The 18,083-nt window shown below is 38.9% G+C and overlaps 1 protein-coding gene across 3 annotated transcripts in view; it reads left to right on the forward strand.

The window, feature by feature from the left end:
* SLC25A21 (solute carrier family 25 member 21) overlaps nucleotides 1-18,083 on the forward strand; it is a 480,482-nt gene that overhangs the window by 298,924 nt on the left and 163,475 nt on the right. The window lies entirely within an intron of this gene.

The following is an 18,083-nucleotide window of genomic DNA, read 5'->3' on the forward strand; positions in this document are numbered from 1 at the left end:
AAAATCGTCTTATCAAGGGTGTTTCTTCTCATCTGCATCTATTAAAAAGAGCAGGTCCTGGGGCACCTAGGTGGCTCAATCGGTTAAGCGTTCGACTTTGGCTCAGGTCATGATCTTGCAGTTTGTGAGTTCAAGCCCCATGTCGGGCTCTGTGCTGACAGCTCAGAGCCTGGAGCCTGCTTCAGATTCTGTGTCTCCCTCTCTCTCTGCCCCTCCCCTGCTCACTCTCTCTCTCTCTCAAAAATTAATAAATACTTAAAAAATATTTTTTAAAAAGAGCAGGTGCTTATCTCAAAAGGACTGGAATATTCCCTACATGACATGTACAATGGGGGAAGCTCTTCCTGTAGCGTGAGAAAACTTGAAAGTGTTGAGAAAGAAGCTGCTTGAGAAGTGAAAGCTCTAACTGTGAGCTGAACCTTAGAACCTCAAGCCATGCCCATGGGAAAGCTGCTTTTGAGTTGAGCGTACAGTGGGAATCAAGCCTAATGAAATCTAAATCGTTGGGATTGTAGCACAGCTGAAAACTACGGTTATGGATATTCTAGAAGATTGTTTTTCCTTTTTGTGAAGCAAGAATAAAAATCATAAATTTCCTTACACAAACATAAATTCAAGACTGATAATGTAGTAAGTATCTTACCTGAGAGCCTTGACCAAAAATTGGTAAAATTGTTTAACATTCCTGGAAAATCGATTCATTCTCAAAATATTCTTGTTGGGATGGTTAAAATAGCCTGTACTGCTTTTGCTTTGCAGTCAGGGCACAGCTGAGATTTAGTTTTGACATAATGAAGAAGTTTGCAAGATGATAAATAGAGCCGTATATTCTCTGGATGCAACATTGAATACTCTGTGCCAAGTTCCTTCAGAATAAAATTTTCCCATTTGGGGGTGATTGAATGTTTTCTCCAGTAAAACTTTTTTGTGTACTTAAAAGGTTACATACTTTCCTTTTGTAGCAAAAACCATTGAAAAGTAAACTGAATATCCTCAATTTGAGGTAATCAAAATCTATCTGGGATATTCATTTCTCTTTTTTATGTAAGACGCACCACATCATGGTACAAGTCTCATTTGCAGATCTAATTCAATGCTGCTAAATATTCAAAGGAAAACAGGCTTTAGAATGTAAGTTATCTATTTGTGCCCTTTTACATTCTGAAAACTAAATATATGTAAGAAGAAAGTATTGATTGTCTTTCTTTAGCTGTTCTATAGTGGGAGCTGGTTGCAATTCTGACCCATTTTCATTCCGAAAGGACAGGCTAGCAGAGATGATCCCTTTTTGTGCACAGGCTTTCCAGGCTTTGTGGACACTGTCAAGGGAGAATGTAGTAACACATATCAACTCAGAGAAGATAAAGACAGGAGACCAGTGTTCCAGTTCAATGCTGTTGGCCCCAGATGAGTGAGTCAATGAAACTGCTATGGGTCTTGATTTCTTACCTGGAAATTAAGGGTATACCTCAAAGAGATCACAAGGCTTCTTCCAATAAGATGTTTTATGTTTTCAAAGGCATGTTGTCAGTGCTTAAAAATGTGATCTTAGGAGGCTCCCGGGTGGCTCAGTTAAGTGTCCGACTTCGGCTCGGGTCATGATCTCATGGTTTGTGAGCTCAAGCCTCATGGCAGGTTCTGTGCTGACAGCTCTGAGTCTGGAGCCTGCTTCAGATTCTGTGTCTCCTTCTGTCTCTGCCCCTTCCTTGCTCTCTCTCTCTCTCTCAAAAGTAAATAAACATTAAAAAAATGTTAATGTGATCATAGTACATATCCAGCAGTGGGATTTCTCTACTCCTTGAACATGCCAAGCTCTCTTCCTGTCTCAGGACCTGTGTACCTGATATCCCTTCTTCCTGGAATAACTAGCTTCTCTTCAACTTTCATACCTAGGTTCAGCTGTCATCTTAGAATCTTCCCTGGCTGCCTCATCTAGCATGGCCTCTGGTGTTTCTCTATTTCTCATTACCCTATTTATCTTTGCACTAGTCTTATGTTGCAACTAGTCATCAATTTGATTTGCTTGTGTATTCATTAACTGTTTGTTCACCTCTACTGGAATGTAGGCTTCTAAAAGCAAAGCACCTTCTTTCTCTGTTCACTGATCCATGCATGCAATGTCTGGAACAGCGTTGGCATAAAGTAGGTGCTCAATAAATACTTAGTGAATGATTATAGTTTAAGAGTTGACACTACATATATATTTTGAAAATTTTGTGTTTGGAAAAATAAGACAAACAAAAACACTAAGACTGACTTTTGAGCCAGACTACACACAAGAGCAGTTCACATACTTTATGGAATTCACATATTTCTTTGGCTACATAATCTGGGCATTTTATATAGCCTAAGCTGTTCTTTCTTCAATGCTTAACTTGTGGTTTATTGTTTTCTACCACAGAGAATTAGAAATTATATTCATATATTCATTCAGTGCCAGTGAATTTTCCAGGACCTCTGTACCAGCTGCTCCTTTAGTAATCCTGCCATGGAGAAGTTGTCATCTGGATTCAGGATAGTTGAACCTCTCTCAGTCCTGTCCATTTTCCTCTGCCAAAGCTTAACCAATATTTCTTCCAGTCCAGCGCATGGATGATCCCCACCCACTAGGCTAGAAATAGAACTCACTCTCCTGGGTGACCTGTGGATTGGTGGGCATGATGCTGGTGACAGGTGGGTTGCATGAAGACAACCTGGACACTCCTTAAGGAAATGTTTTTAGTGCATACAATCTTAATTTTTACCTACACAACTTAATGAGGCTAGTTTGCAGGAGCAGGGGAGAGGGACGGGCGTTGTTTTGTGTGTGTGTGTGTGTGTGTGTGTGTGTGTGTGTGTGTGTGTGTGTGTGTGTGAGTGTGTGTGTGTTTAATGAATAATGCCAGTTGGAGTAAGCAGAGCCTGTTGAATTCCTCAAGGTAGCTCTTTTGGTTAGTTCACTAATTGGCCTCTTAATGAAATAAAAGGCGTAGAAATCTCTTTCTTATCAAGATTTATTATGGATCTTAAGCTTTATCTCTTTCAGAGACAACCAGGATTAATAGAATAGTAGAGTCAAGTAGGGCTCTGACTTCTTTTCAAAACAAAAATAATGCATGGCTTACAAAAGTAGTATTTTCTAGTCTCTTCTGGAAGAAAGAGATTTTATTAAGAAGATGTTCATTTCTGCTTCTGAAGCAATGATTTTGGGATAATTTTTGGATTTTTGCTCATGTTTAGTCCTAAAGAATTTCGAATTAGCATTTGTATTTCCTTGTTGTATACTGAAAACTTAAGTAGATTATTTATTTGATTTCCTTTTGATTATTTATTGATTTCCTGTACTAAAAAAGGGAAACTATTAGGTTTAACTTAAAAAGAAAAAGAAATGACCCTGAGATTTATCCTCAGGTTAAAGAATCAGTATAAAGAACGCTTCCTGTACATTTTGATTTCCCAGAGTGTGAGAAAACTGTCCCTGTTCAGATGCTTGCCAAGTTCTGAGAGAACATTTAAGAGTGTTTTTTGGGTAGCACAGGGAGATAGTCAGGGTCTTGTATGCGGGTGTTCCAGGTTTCAAACTGTAACAAGGGAATGGAAGAAAAGAGAGAAGCATTCCCAAATCAAACATAACTCTCAGGAAATGAGCCAGAACACCTGTGAGAGGTCGGGGGTCAGAAAATACAAATGCAGGGTTTGATATTTTGATCACATTACACAAAAGAAAATGGTCATTGATAGCAGACAGAAGAAAATCTGGAATTTTGTGGAGAAGTTAGGAACTAAGGGTTCTATCATTCTAAAACTCCTTTCTCCCATGACTCTATGATGTTTCAGAAAATATTTTGTGAATTGACACTGAAACTTTCCGGTGGTCTCTTGTTGCTTAAGCATCAGATTGAGGAGTTATTTATCTCTTTTCTCTTAACTCCCAGAGGTTCACTTCTGGGAACCTTCTAAGCTGGATTCTTTGGCCAGTTCTTACAAGGCTCGGGAGGGGGGGTGGTGTCCAGCAGTCAGAGATGGAGAGACATCACAGCCCTGAATCACAGCAGTTCACTTCTGTGGAGAGAAAAGCGGTTTGCAAATGTTACTTCATGGGACCTCCTAGGGAAAAGAGGGTGTTTTTTCCATCTCATTTCCCTGTTCCAAATTCTCTGAAATGTGCTTGATTTTTGCCAGGTGTCAAATTATAACCCTCCTTGTCAACCACAAATGACTAATGATCAGCCTAATGACTATGCAAAGTTTGAAACTCACATTTACATCTTAACTTACTGGCTACATTGTGTTTTCATAAATTGTGAAAAAAAATTCTTGAAAAAGCCAATAAAAACAAAGTTTTAGAGTCTTAATTGCAATGCTCACTTGCAGTTGTTGACCCCGTAGGTGCTCGAGGAGAAACAAAATGGGAGCTGTGGCCAGCCCATCTTCAGGCCCGCTCCGGCCAGCCGAGCAAATGACGCCAGTGCCCCTCTCCTGGGGAGAGTTAAGTGATGTCAGCACCGCTGGGCAGAGCAATATTTGACCCTTAAATGGCTTCATATACAAGCAGCTGTTTTCCTCTTTCCTCCATTCCCTGAAGGAAGCTGGAGGGCTGAAATATCTGATACTCTTTTTTTATCCCCCTAGATAAAATATATTTAATCGAATGATGACCACTTTGCTCACTGGCCATTTGCTGTTAAGCAGTTATGCTCAAAAAGCCTGCGCATAATTTTCTTTTCATTATAATATGTGTAAAAAGGAGCAAGGTCTCAGCGAGTTTTCTCCATATTTACGCCGGGCCCCCAATGTGTGCCTTGAGAGCTCATAAAAACAAATCTGCCTCTCAGCCGGGCAGTCGGTAATGGGATCTGGAGCCTCTGTCTGCAAGGTCACCTGTTTAAATAGAGACTCCCGTGGTGCTGCCTGAAAGGTGTTTCCATCTGAGGGCCTCTGGCTAGCTCAGTGTCTTTAGGAAGTGAGCTTCCAGGGCTGGTGCAGCGTTGGCTGTCCAGAAGAGTCTCCCTATTGCTCATCTCCACTACAGCTAATGATAAGAAATCTGGAGACCCAGCCCCAGGCAGATCCAGACTCCAGGCATAACACAAAGCACGCTTTAGACTTTAAATACAAAGAATTTCCTTCCAAAATTAAAATAGAACGGTATTCCATTTGGCTATTGGAGTGCACTGTAGAGTTATCAAACGGTGGTACATTCAGCAAGATCCCGTGGAAACATGAGGGCTGTAAAAATCATCGTGTGAAAAGATGCCAGGAGTTGTTCATAGGAATTAAATGTCCTTTTGCACCGGCAGCAAGCTTTCTTGGACAGCACAGTGGACAAGCCTACTCCAAATTACACACACACACAGAAGTAAGCCAAATATTTGTGACTCTCATTTGTTCTTTCCATCTGAGTTCATATTTTCTGTGTGCCCAGCTTCTAATCTCCATAGATCTGTCCCCTTCCTGTCCCTCTACCTCACAATTAACCCAATTCCTGCCTCCTTCAGATTCTAGCTGAATTCACTCAATGAACATCTCTGTGTGCCCACCTCTGCGGTATCAGCAATGTGCCAGGGTGTGGGGATCCCGGGGATTCCACATGTCGGTCATTCTCTATGCCCATCTAGCACAGCCCTACCTAGCTGCAGATCTCTTCAGAGCGGTGCCAGTGCCCCTCTCATCACTGGCCTCTCCCAATTGAAGGAGGGGGGTGGTACCTTGGCTTTGGCATTTCAGCGAAGTTGTCCCTGCCAGTGCCCACTACCAGAATCAACAATCTCCAAAATCTGCCCCACCCCCATTTCCTACAAACCATGTCTGAACAACCAGGACTCAAGCCTTCACTTGAGATCCAGATCAGGACTGGCCTGACTGCTTTAGAATCAAAGAATGAAGTCAGGGTAGAAACAATATACAGAAGGACAGCTCAAGAGAGGGAGAGCAAACAAAGACGGCAGTTCCTGGTTAGGGTCATAAAGCTCCTACTTCCTTTACAGACCAACAATAAACAGAGTCAGTCACCAATCAGTAAACATTCCTCACCACACGAGGGAAGATTTGTGTTCAAAGACAGCAGATTGGATGGCGATTTCCCCACCCTGCCTTTTCCTTCCCCCAACTTAATAGGGATCCTAAAGAAACAGCTTTCTTTGTAAGGTTAGCCAGGGGTTCTCAACGTTGGCTCTGTTGACACTTTGGGTTGGTTAATTCCTTGTTGTGGGGGGTCTCTCCTAAGCATTGTAGAATGTTTAGTAGCCAATAGCCTCTACTCACAAGATGCCAGTAGCGTCTTCCTCCCAGTGTGACAACCCAAAATGTCTTCAGACATCACCCAATATTCTTTGGGGGACAAAATCACTCTCCACTCCCGTTGAGAACCACTGGGTTAAACAAAAGAGCTTTAAACCAAAATCCATTGGTCTGATGTCTAATAGACATAAATATTGATATGTCACATGTAATGTCACATACACCAGTGTCATATGCAAATCTCACATATACCAGTGAGACACCAGAGAGATAGTACTGTGTTCAGGGAGCTGCTGTGCAGATGGCGAGATCTGTGATTCTCAAACTTCCGTATGTGTCAGAATCACCTGGAGGGCTGGTTAAAACACAGATGGCTAGGCCTCACCCCAGAGTTCCTGATTCGGCCAGTCTGGCTGTGAGCCAATAATTGACATTTCTGACAAGGTGATGCTGATTCCTGCAGTGGTTCCTGAAAACCGCTGGGCTGGACTTTTCTGGATTGGCACTTGACCTACCAGTGGTGAGGTAATCACAGATGAGGAAGCTGTATTGTTTTAAGCCTTCTCTGTGTCTGTGTCTTCCTCTTCATCACCCACTGCCCAGTGTCATTTGGCCTCTTTTTCCCAGGACCTCCTTGAGGGTGTGTCCTCCTTTGTTCTCCTTGGAAAATGTTCCAAACTTTTCCCAACTACTTGGCACCACTAGAATTTTCTGTCTGGCATTTGCTCCTCGGGTTCATTTCCTGCTCCTGAATTAACTCATGCCTAAATGTCAGGAAATACTAATGGGCACCCAACTTCTGGGTGCTTGTTAATCCTCCTCAGGTTTCACAAAGCAAACTACCAAACTGTGGCATACCGAAGAGGTGGCTTGCTCAGCAGGGAAGAACATATTTGATCACTGACATTGTTCATAGTTGCCGGGGCATGGTGATAATAAAAATTATGTCAAAGCTTATTATTTTTAAAAAGTTCTGTACGGACAATGCACCCCCCTATTGTCTGCACCTTGGGCAAACTGCTACCATTACTCCCCCGTGGTAGTTTCCAGAGATGGCAGAATTTCCCCTCCTTGCACCATGCCCAAGAAAAGACACCAATTATTCTCCTACACTGCAGTTTTCTGTACACTGTAGGTGTCTTAGGAAGTGCTTAACTGAATTCTGTGACCATCTGTGGCTCCACTTTGTGGATGAGGTTAAGTCCAGGCTCCTTTGCACCAGTGTAAGAAGTCTTTCTCAGAGGACCCCAACCTACCTTTTTCAGAATCTGCTGTATCTGCTGACTTTGATGCAAATACATTCTAGCTGTGCCAGATTATTATTTCCCAAACATGACCTGTAACTACGCCTAATAGTGATAATAGTAATAAAAATTATTAACAACTATCTTATCGACATTTACTGTGTGTTGTGTATAGTTCTTGACCATGTTGTCTGTTTTAATCTTTCAAAATCCCACAATAGAAACACTATTATCCCCATTTTACAGATAAAGAACTTGGAACTTAGGGCAAGAAAGGAGTTAAGGAGCGAGCCAGGATTTGAACCCAGGCAGTCTGACTCTTTACATTGGACCTGTCTGGATTGGTACTTGACCTACCAGTAGAGGGTAGCTATAGATGAGAAAGCTAAATTGTGTTAACCCTGATTTCTTCCATCTTTAATTTTCTGTGTTAGGCACTGTAGATACTATTTATATTTGTAATGATTACTCTCCCCCAGCTTCTCATTGGCGGGACTTTCTTTCAAGACTCAACTCAAACATAACTTCTTCTGTGAATACTCTTCTACATCTGTAGATGGAAAGACACTGGATGAACTTGTGCATGTGTGTGTGTGCAAGCATGTGCATGCGTCACACGCATGTGTGTGTCTATAATGTGTATAATATGTGTTTCAAATAATATCGTTAGATTTTTATAGTCTTCTCTGTCAAAACATGAGATCATCTCACATTTGTATTTGTACTCAGAGCATATAGCACGATGCCTGGTACCAAAGAGATATTATCTAAGTGTTAACTGAAAGAATAAGTAAATAAAGGACTAATATATCCCAACTTTAAATATTGCTTTAAACGTACACAGGCCACATCAGTCTACCAGTTGTCAAACCTGAGTTGAAATGAACACTTCAACATATACTTCTGGTTTCTATAATTTAAAAGATTTTCACCCTACCTACTTTTGTAAAAAAAAAAAGAAAGAAAAAAAAGACAATATATGGACTGTGCTCTCTAATCCAAGTGGAACAAAAGCACTAGATGCATAATACAGCAGTGTTTGTTGGAGGGTCTCAGAGGACACCTAAGGCCTCTGAAAAATAGGGTGTTGGCTGATGAAAGTCCCAGGGATCAGACCATTAAAAAGCTGTGGCATTTGTCACTGGTCCAGCAGAACCAAGGGTAGCCACGCTGGAGCAACCACAGCCATCAGAGCGCATTTCCCCCTATAACCAATTATTCAGTGGAGTAAGCGTGTGTTTGCATGTCCGATGAGTGGAGGAGGGGCTTCTTGGGAGCAAGATGGCACTTCTGTGCTGAGAAGGCTTCAGTCTGCTGTGAAGTGCTTTATTTGAGGGCGCCTGGGTGGTTCATTTGGTTAAGCATCCAACTTCGACTTGGGCTTAGATCATGTTCTCACAGTTCGGCTCAGGTCATGATCTCACGGTTTGTGAGTTTGAGCCCCGCATCTGACTCTGCAAGGTCGGCACACAGAGACTGCTTCGAATCCTCTCTCTCTCTCTCTCTCTCTCTCTCAAAATAAATAAACATTAAAAAATGCTTTATTGGAGTACAACATTGACTCAGACAGCTTTGCAGATTTTGCAACTTTAGCATTGTCCTTGGGAGATTTTAATGGAAGCAGAACCCTGCCAAAACATTTATCTGGACTGTGATTTGTATCTTATCATTATAGTTTTCAAAGGAATAATTTAATTATACGATTTCCCCTTGAACAATTGTTGTTTTGGTTGTAGTGCCAAATTCTTTTGTAGTATTCTATTTTATTTTGGCTACCAAGACGATCTTACAGTATAAGTACTTTGCTGCACTCCCGGTTTCACAATAAGAATGTCACGATTTATTACCAGGGATATATGTTCTAACAGATTTACAATTTTCCTTTTTCGGTGCATGGAGGCAATTTGATCCTATTTCATGTTTATGATATTCATTATATTTAAATTCAGTATATTTTGTTTCCATGTAAAATTTTAGCAGTGTTTCCTGTATGGTTTTTTAATATATATATTTAAAGCTGAGTATGGTTAGCTGTGTGTTTGTCTTGGAAATATTAGAGCGACAATTTTCTTATCCAGAATTTCATGTATTATGCTAACACATAATGGTATACTCCTAAAGAATACTGTGATCATACTGTAAACACACAAACCAAAAAGCCATAGGAATTTGTAAGTTTCTGTGAAGGTATGCTTCCATTTGTGTAAGTTCTTATACTCTTGTGACAATTACATTTTTCATGTAATATATGAATTTCTAGCCCTCTAAGTGAGTCCAGTTCAGTTACATAATGCTAGGAACTCTAATTGTACTTTCAGCTATTATAGCTACATAATGCACAGGAATTACATTGACATTTTAATATGCTGTCACTTTAAGATACACCATGAAGTGTGAACAGAGCACAGGGCACTTGAAGCAGGTGTGTCTAATTGTTAGGGGTAGGTTTTTTTGTTTCTTTTTTTTTCCTTTTTTTTCTGAAATACCAATGGTATAGTTAAGAAAAGGTGTAGAATCTAGAAAGAGTGTTTCAAAGCTGATGCAGACTAACCAGGTTCACTTTTGCTAGCTGGTAGAAACAGATTGGACTTTATCATTGTTTTTATTGTTGTTCTGGGCCGTAGGTGATTTTGGTTGGTAGGTCCTTCCTTCTCCTGCAGTGCGTGAAAGGATACATAGCATGCTCATTTGGATAGCAGTGACTGTGTTTCCAATACTTTTTGGCTTTGACTTAAGGTCTGCAACTGCAAAAATAATCATGTTTTGAGGGAGGTAGATCCATTTTATTATCTAAAAAATATGTAACTGTTTTCACTAACTCTTCCAAATGTTTAATATGCTTGGTATCCTTCCAGAGTACCGGGTTCATTATTTGGGAATTAGGAAAACCTCCTTAAAGTAGCTGATCTATCCCAGGAAAAGACTTTGTTTTTGGACGTGGTCACCAGCTTGGCAAGCAGGCAAGCAAACTAGTATATATAAAGCAACCCTTCGTAAGGTTTCGGGGATTAACAACTCAGAGAAGACTCTTAGCTGCTCATTTGGAGAACACACGTTAAAATGTAAGTCTCTTTTTTTTTTTATAGGAAACACAACGTTTTGAATACAAGATATTGTGCCATTGAGAGTAATAATTTCCATAGTTTTTCTAGTCCCTATTTTTTTTCTAGTTTGTCAGTTTATTTTATAATCAGCCACGTTCAACTGATTGATTCTCCTGACACCCAGGTACAGCATTTTGTTACCCAGAAAGTTATACTTTTCGTAAAAAATAGCCTTCCTTATCCCAAGCTAACAGGTGTCCCTGCTCCTTAAAAAGACATGGTTTAGAGCTATCGAATATTCCAAGGTAACTTTCCTTTCTGCATTCTAAAATTTTTGCTGCTTGACTATAGAAACTCATGGGTATCAACTTGTTAGTCAGGCTCTAGTTAAGGTAAAAGGAATTCTGATCAAGTTTGCTCAGAATTGTCTCCAGCTGTGCGGGTTTCCGTCCTTGGTTGAACAGAAGCTGACCAAACTCTCCCTTAATTGCTTGCCTCTTTTTCTTCAGCCACTGAAATTAGGTGTGATTGGGCCGTAACAAATCATGTGACACATATGGCTCCCAGGTTATCTTACATACTTTATTTTGTGCATAGAAAAGACTAAGTTTAATAAACTATTAATGACTCCAACATCTGTTAGCTTGTTCACAGTCAGAATATTTTCCTTTAAATAGAGACACCAAGCAATCCCTGCACAGAGCATATGCATATTGTATCTCTTATTTGAAGAGGAATGTAGAATGCCATAATCTTTAATCACTGTTTCCACCACTAACATTTTTAGTAGGGGGAAAGGATAGGTAGAAAACAGGATTCTCTGACACCTGCCATGGTCCCTGTATTATGCATTAAGTCTGAATTTCTAGTAGTGAATGAAGGAGTCCCATGGAGCATAATCAAGACCAAAATATTGCTTCCTAAATAGATGCAGAATCCCTGCTCTCTTTTTTGGCTGAATGGTGCTAAAATCCATTCAGAGATGCTGGTAGGCTTTTGTGCCCTATACTATAGCTCTATTAGATGCCTGGAGAGTGCAGGTCATATGGAGAAAATAATATGTTATAACAAGGCAATGCACAATCAGTCAATTTTCTGGGATGGTTAGGAGGTACCATGGTGAACATCATTTCTGAAGGATTGGGAGGAAAAAGGTGGTCAAATCTGAGTTCTGACTGAGTAGCTCTCTGTGATTATAAGCTTTTTTCTTAACAGGGACTGCAGGCAGGACTTTTCTTTCAAATTTTTCTACTGCTTTCTGGAGCCAGCAAGCTAAAGTGTGGAAAGAATTTCAGTTTTTGAGCAAGACAGGCCTGGGTTTGAATCTTGACTGTATGACTTAGTAACAGCGTGACTTGACCAATTACTTAACTGATCCATATTTTTCTAATCTGTAAAATAGAGGTCGTGATACCCAACTAATGGGACAGTTGTATTAACTATCATATACGTAAAATGCCATGATATTTCTGGCAAGGAGTCAGCCCTTGGTAGCAATTGCTAATTCTTTGCAAATATGGGTTGGTGTGATTAGAAGCACTCATGAATATCTTGTTTTCTTTCTGAGCCACAGAGTCAGGATAACGTCTGTTTGGATTAAGTTTAGGCCTCTTTCCCATCTTTGGGGCTCTCAGGATAAAGCCCACAGTCTTCAGCTCTCACAGGGCTGTCACATCTGGCCCCCTGCATGCTTTATCTTCCTCCTCTTCTATCATTCTTCCTCCTTAACTCTGTGCCGCAAACACCACTCTCTTGTTTCCTTCTGCCTTTGCCCATGCTGATTCTTCTGTCTGGAATAGTCTCTCTCCACCTCATTCCTTCTCCTCTTCCCTGGGCTAACACCTTATCCTTTAGGTATTTGTTTATCCATCACTTCCCCTGGAAGGCCTTCTCCCCTTCCTATGTTAGGGTCAGGTACTGTGCACCATCCACTAACTTTCCCTGATCACAGCACTTCGTGCATAAAGTATTGCTGATTACCTGTTTACTTACCTGTACCCACACGAGACTGAAACTTCTGTGGCTATAAGAGCCATTTGTCATTCACTTGACCCCCAAAGACTGGCACATAGCTAGAGAACAATAAAGATTCGGACTACTTAATTGGTAGTTTAATTAAACAGTGAAGTAACAAGTAACTGAAAGTAAGTAAAATAAGTTCAACTTTTTAAAAAGCCTAAGCCTTTGATTCTAAAATATTAACTGAACATGATAATAGATCCTAACATGTCTGGCATGCATTTTAGCGGGAAATAAGCTCTGGATAACTGACTTTCAAGATCCACCAGAGATAAAGATTCTCTCAAATAGTAGCATAGCCCAAAGCTTTGGAAATGCCATTTCTACCTTATTTTACTTTGCATCACTTAGAGTTATTAGCTGAGTTTTTGAATATGATAGGCAATCCAGAGACTTTATTTCACTGGACTTATATGAAAAGAACCAAGTTCTTACTTCTCATTTTAGAATGGTATTTGGTAGGGGGCACCTGGGTGGCTCAGTCGGTTAAGTGTCTGACTTCGGCTCAGGTCATGATCTCACGGTCCATGAATTCGACCCCCGTGTCGGGCTTTGCGCTGACAGCTCAGAGCCCGGAGCTTGCTTCAGATTCTGTGTTTCCCTCTCTCTCTGCTCCTTCCCCACTCCCACTTCTCTCTCTCTCCCTCACTCACTCACTCAAAAATAAATAAACATTTAAAAAGTAAAAAAAAAAAAAAAAAGGAATGGTATTGGTAAAATAATTTATGTCAACTGGACTGATTATTTTGAATTATTCTCAGACTAGTAGTGATAGTTTTTGCTTATAATGAAAGGTAAATATATAAGCCCTTTTCATCACTATTTCCTTAATATCCAATTTCTTGAATCAAGGTGTCACATTTGAATTATACATTTCAAAAATGTGTAATTCATCCCCCCGCTGTCCAAAAGAGCCATGCTTTAAAAATGAAAGGACTCATTATGTCAGTGTCTCCTAAATGTATTCCGCATGGTCCTCTCCATATGAAATGAAAGGGGAACAAATACGTATGAGCAGATGAAGACAAGGAAGGAATGAGAACTATCTGGGGATGTACCTGAGTAGTCCAAAGCAAACTCAAATTCTCATACTTGATCTTTGAAATTTATTTTATTTTATTTTTATTTTTATTATTTTTTAAAAAATTATTTTAATCTTATATTACATGTCATGCTATATCAATTTTTGTATTTATCCCAAATCTTAGAATAAATTAGAAGCTCCAAGATTATTCACCATGTTAATTTTACAACTTTGAAAATCCCCTGCCTTTCTTAGTTGGAAAAGCACAAAATTAAGAGAATATTCTAGGCCTGAACTAACAGTGAGAGAGACAAAAAGTCAGAATTCGATCAAATTACAAAGAGGCCCCTCAAAACCCAAACTTAAACAGAAACCAGAGTGGATTTGAGCACATGAGATTCCAGACAGCCTGATTCAATTCAATTTCACAACTGTTTATTGGTCTCTTAATATGTGAAAATGAAATGAGATTTCATTTGAACCAACCATCCCCTGATCAACCATTAAGGAAGTCATTACCAAAATAAGAAATGTAATTTGTCATATATCACTGATTTCTTGAGCAAAGGACTGATATTGATTCCATTCACAGGTATCTTTTATAAGAAAGAGAAATCTGTTGACTATTTGGAAATAAGAATGGCTTTACTGCATTTCTACCAAGAGTAGATGAGACCCTGTTCTGGGCCAAGTTCTCCTTTGGGGAATTGCATTCCATAAACCTAAATACTGCTAGGAATTCCCTGGAGACTCTGCATCCTCCCTCTCGTTCTGTCCCCGATGCAGAGTGCTGCTGACAGCTGTTGGACAGCCAAGGCAATTCACCTCCAGAGTTGCATAATTTGGAAAGTGCTTTGGGATCCATTTGGTTGAAAGGTTGTTAATTATGATGATTTATGACAGTGGAAACGAATCTGGGCCTTGACAGTATGGAGAATATACTTAATGCCTAATTCCTTTGCTTGTCCCACTGGAAAGTCCCTAAATACAGGGGAAAAAATTCTAATCTTATTGTGCCTTATGAATAGGGTCCACAGTTGTGTAAAACAGAATATTATTGACCCTTTGAGGTGAGGTGATAACTTAAAAAGGGGAACATCTGGGAGTTGATGGGTAATATTTAGCAACACTATGTGATTATTTCAATTCATGGTGTATTTGTCCACCTGGTTTTCTCTACCTAGTCATCAAATTAGACATCCTGACTCTCCCCTCTCTCTTACTGCACATAGCCAATGATCATCATACCCTTTTGTGTCTGCCTTGGAAATGTCTCTTAAATCTGTTTTCCTGCCCCCCACTGCCCTTGCCCTAATTCAGCCTTTATCACCAATTCCCAAGGACCTGCCTTCCATTCTTGGTCCCTATTCAAACCTAAGTGTCTACTGCTCCCAGCGTTATCTTCCTGAAACAATAAATGAAACAAAGCAAAAATGTAGGTGTTTCACTCACCTCCACGTCTGAAAATGTCCTATAAAAATCATCTAACCTCCTTTGCAAAGCCACAGACAGGTCTTCTTTTGGCTTCAGTCTTTTCCACCTCATATAAGTTTACCCCTGCGTACCCTCTGCTACCACCACAGTGACCTTCTCACCTTTTCTTCAAACATCCCATGCTCTTCTCAAATTCTGTGAGCCTTTGAACAGAGAAATCTACCTCCTGGAGGGTCCTCTCTTACCTTCTTTGCCTGGCAAACATCTACTCATCTTTCAATGCTTTTGAAATGTCACTTCCTATGCCCAGTTCTCCCAGGCAGAGTCAGGTAATAGTGGCATTTATCACAATGTGTGACGTTCTTCTGTTTTCATATCTATTTTGCCTACTTGATTGTAATTTACAAAGATAGGGACTAAGTCTTATTCATTTTAGTCTTTTCAGTAGACAAAGTAGGTACCAATAAATGAACAGATGAATGCTAGGGCCAATAACTACCAAATAACCTGGGTTTAGGTTGCAGACATTGTAAAAAATGCAGTAATCTACTGATGGCTGAATGTTTTGATGGAATTATCAGATTCACCTAAAAAAATTCTAAACATCAATGTATTCATCCATGCATCTATTCATTCATTCACTTCCTAATGTTAGGGTATACAAATCTAAATTCCTTAACCAATATTCTTGTGCACTGTTGGTAGGAATGGTAAAATGGTAAAGCCACTATGGAAAACAGTATGGGGCTCCTCAAAAAAATAAAAAAAGAACTACCATATGATCTACCAATCCCTTTTATATATTCAAAAGAATTGAAATCAGGATCTCAAAGAGATATCAGCATTCCCATGTTCATTGCAACACCATTCGCAATAGCCAAGATACGGAAACAACCCAAATGACCACAAACAGATGAATGGATAAAGAAAATGTGTTTTACATATATATGTATGTATATATGCATACATATATATATAAATAATATAAATATTTATATTATATATTACATATACTACAATTATATATACAATATAATATATTATATGTAATATATAAATAAATATGTTATATGTAATATATATAATATAAACATATATTATATATAATATATATTATATATAATATAATCATATATTATATATATGTTATATATAACATAAACATATATTAATATATGTATTTATATTATATTATTTATTATTTATATTATATAAGATATATAAGTTACTATTTATATTATATAACATATAAGTACATATTTAGTAATATAAATAATATAAATAATATTACATATAATATAAATACAAAAAGAAGGCAATCCTGCCATTTATTACAACATGGATGAACCTGAACGATATGCTAAGTGAAATAAGCCAGTCACAAAAGAATAAATACTGCATGATTCCATTTATAGGAAGTATCTAAAATAGCTAAAAACCATCAAATTCATAGAAGCAGAGACTATACTAGTGGTTGCCAAGGGCTAGGGGCTGGAAGAAATGGGAGTTTTTGTTCAATGGACATAAAGCTTCCGTTATCAATGGACGTAAAGCTCTAGATGAATTAGTTGGAGAGCTGCTATATAACATTGTGCCTATAGTAACAGTATGGTATTGTGCATTTCAAAAATTGTTAAGTGGGTAAATTTCAGATTTAGTGTTCTTACCTAAAAACAAAGACAAAAGGACACAAGGAAACTCTAGAAAGTGTTGAGATTTGTCTGTTACTTTGCTTGTGCTGATGGTATCATGGGTTTTACATATGTCCAAACTCATCAAATTGTACACATTAAATATGTACAGCTCTTTGTATATCAATTATACCTCAATAAAATTGTTTTTTAAAAATCTCCTGAAGACAGGTGTTTCAAAATTCAGAAATTCTTTTATTTTATAATACGGTGCACCATGTGCATGACAAACACCCCAGTAGGGTCTGGGACAGCGTTCCATAATCAAATGTAATACTTCTGCAACTAAGCACATGCACATTCACACTAAATGTAATGAAAACTACAGATAACTTCATTCTTTTCAGGGAAGACTTTGCCATCAAATGAGTTTCCCACAAACTTAGGGGGAAATCGTGGTTTGGGGATGTTTCGAGCATTTGGATTTGGGAACTGTGGAAACGGATTAGGGCCTGTAAATGCATTAGCCTATTTGTTTATTGTTAATCTCTCTCCCTAGAATGTAAACTCACTGGAGCCACAGACTTTCTCCTGCTCACTCCTGTATCGCTAGCATTAGAACTGCGTCTGACATTTAGGATGTACTCAATAACCTTTGTTGAGTGAGCGAATGGATGGATAGATGGATACACGAATTAAACAAAAGTTTGGCTTGCTGTGGAGATAATCTGAATAACAGAGACTATTACGTGTTTCTAAGCATTATTTTTTTTCATAGACTCTAAGTTCTTATGGGTCAAACAACATGTTTTGATCATGTTGTGCACTCTGATGCTTTGTATAGAGTTAGTGCTGTCTACATAAAAGGAATTATAAATTCCTTTCACAACTAGAAAGTAGTAGTTTGCATTTTTTGAGAAAATTTAAATTCCTTCTAGAACATTGCAAAGCAGAGTGATGTGGTTTAAGGGTTTAAAAGTAAACACGATCAGTCACTCTTCACTGGAGCCCTGGGTATAAAGGAGCAAATAAATATTCTAATCACCATGTTTTAGAAATATATTGCCTTATACTCCAGTTTACTATCCATGTCCCGTGCTGAACTATAAACTTTTATTTCCCTCAAACAAACCCCCAAACATTTATCACATTAAAAATGAATCATCTGTTATGCTCCAACCATAAACTGAATAATAAACAGAGGCAGGAATTATGATCTCTGGAAAACTGGAGAAGCGCCGGCGTGTGATCACAATATTCCGCCCCATAAATCTTCAAATCCATATTTACATTGAATTCCCAGACTTGCCTGTCAAGAGAATGTCTAAAATCGCAGCTAATTGTTTTACAAGAATAAGTGAAAGCCTTATTTACTGAAAGAGGAGTTGGAGGCAAATAAGATAATTTGGCCACCAATTGGATTATATTCTTCTATTGAGGTTTTATTTAAAATAATTCAGTGTGAGGC

This window comes from Puma concolor, chromosome B3 (assembly GCF_028749965.1).
Source record: "Puma concolor isolate L17-30 chromosome B3, mPumCon1.1.hap2, whole genome shotgun sequence".
Taxonomy (NCBI): Eukaryota; Metazoa; Chordata; class Mammalia; order Carnivora; family Felidae; genus Puma; species Puma concolor.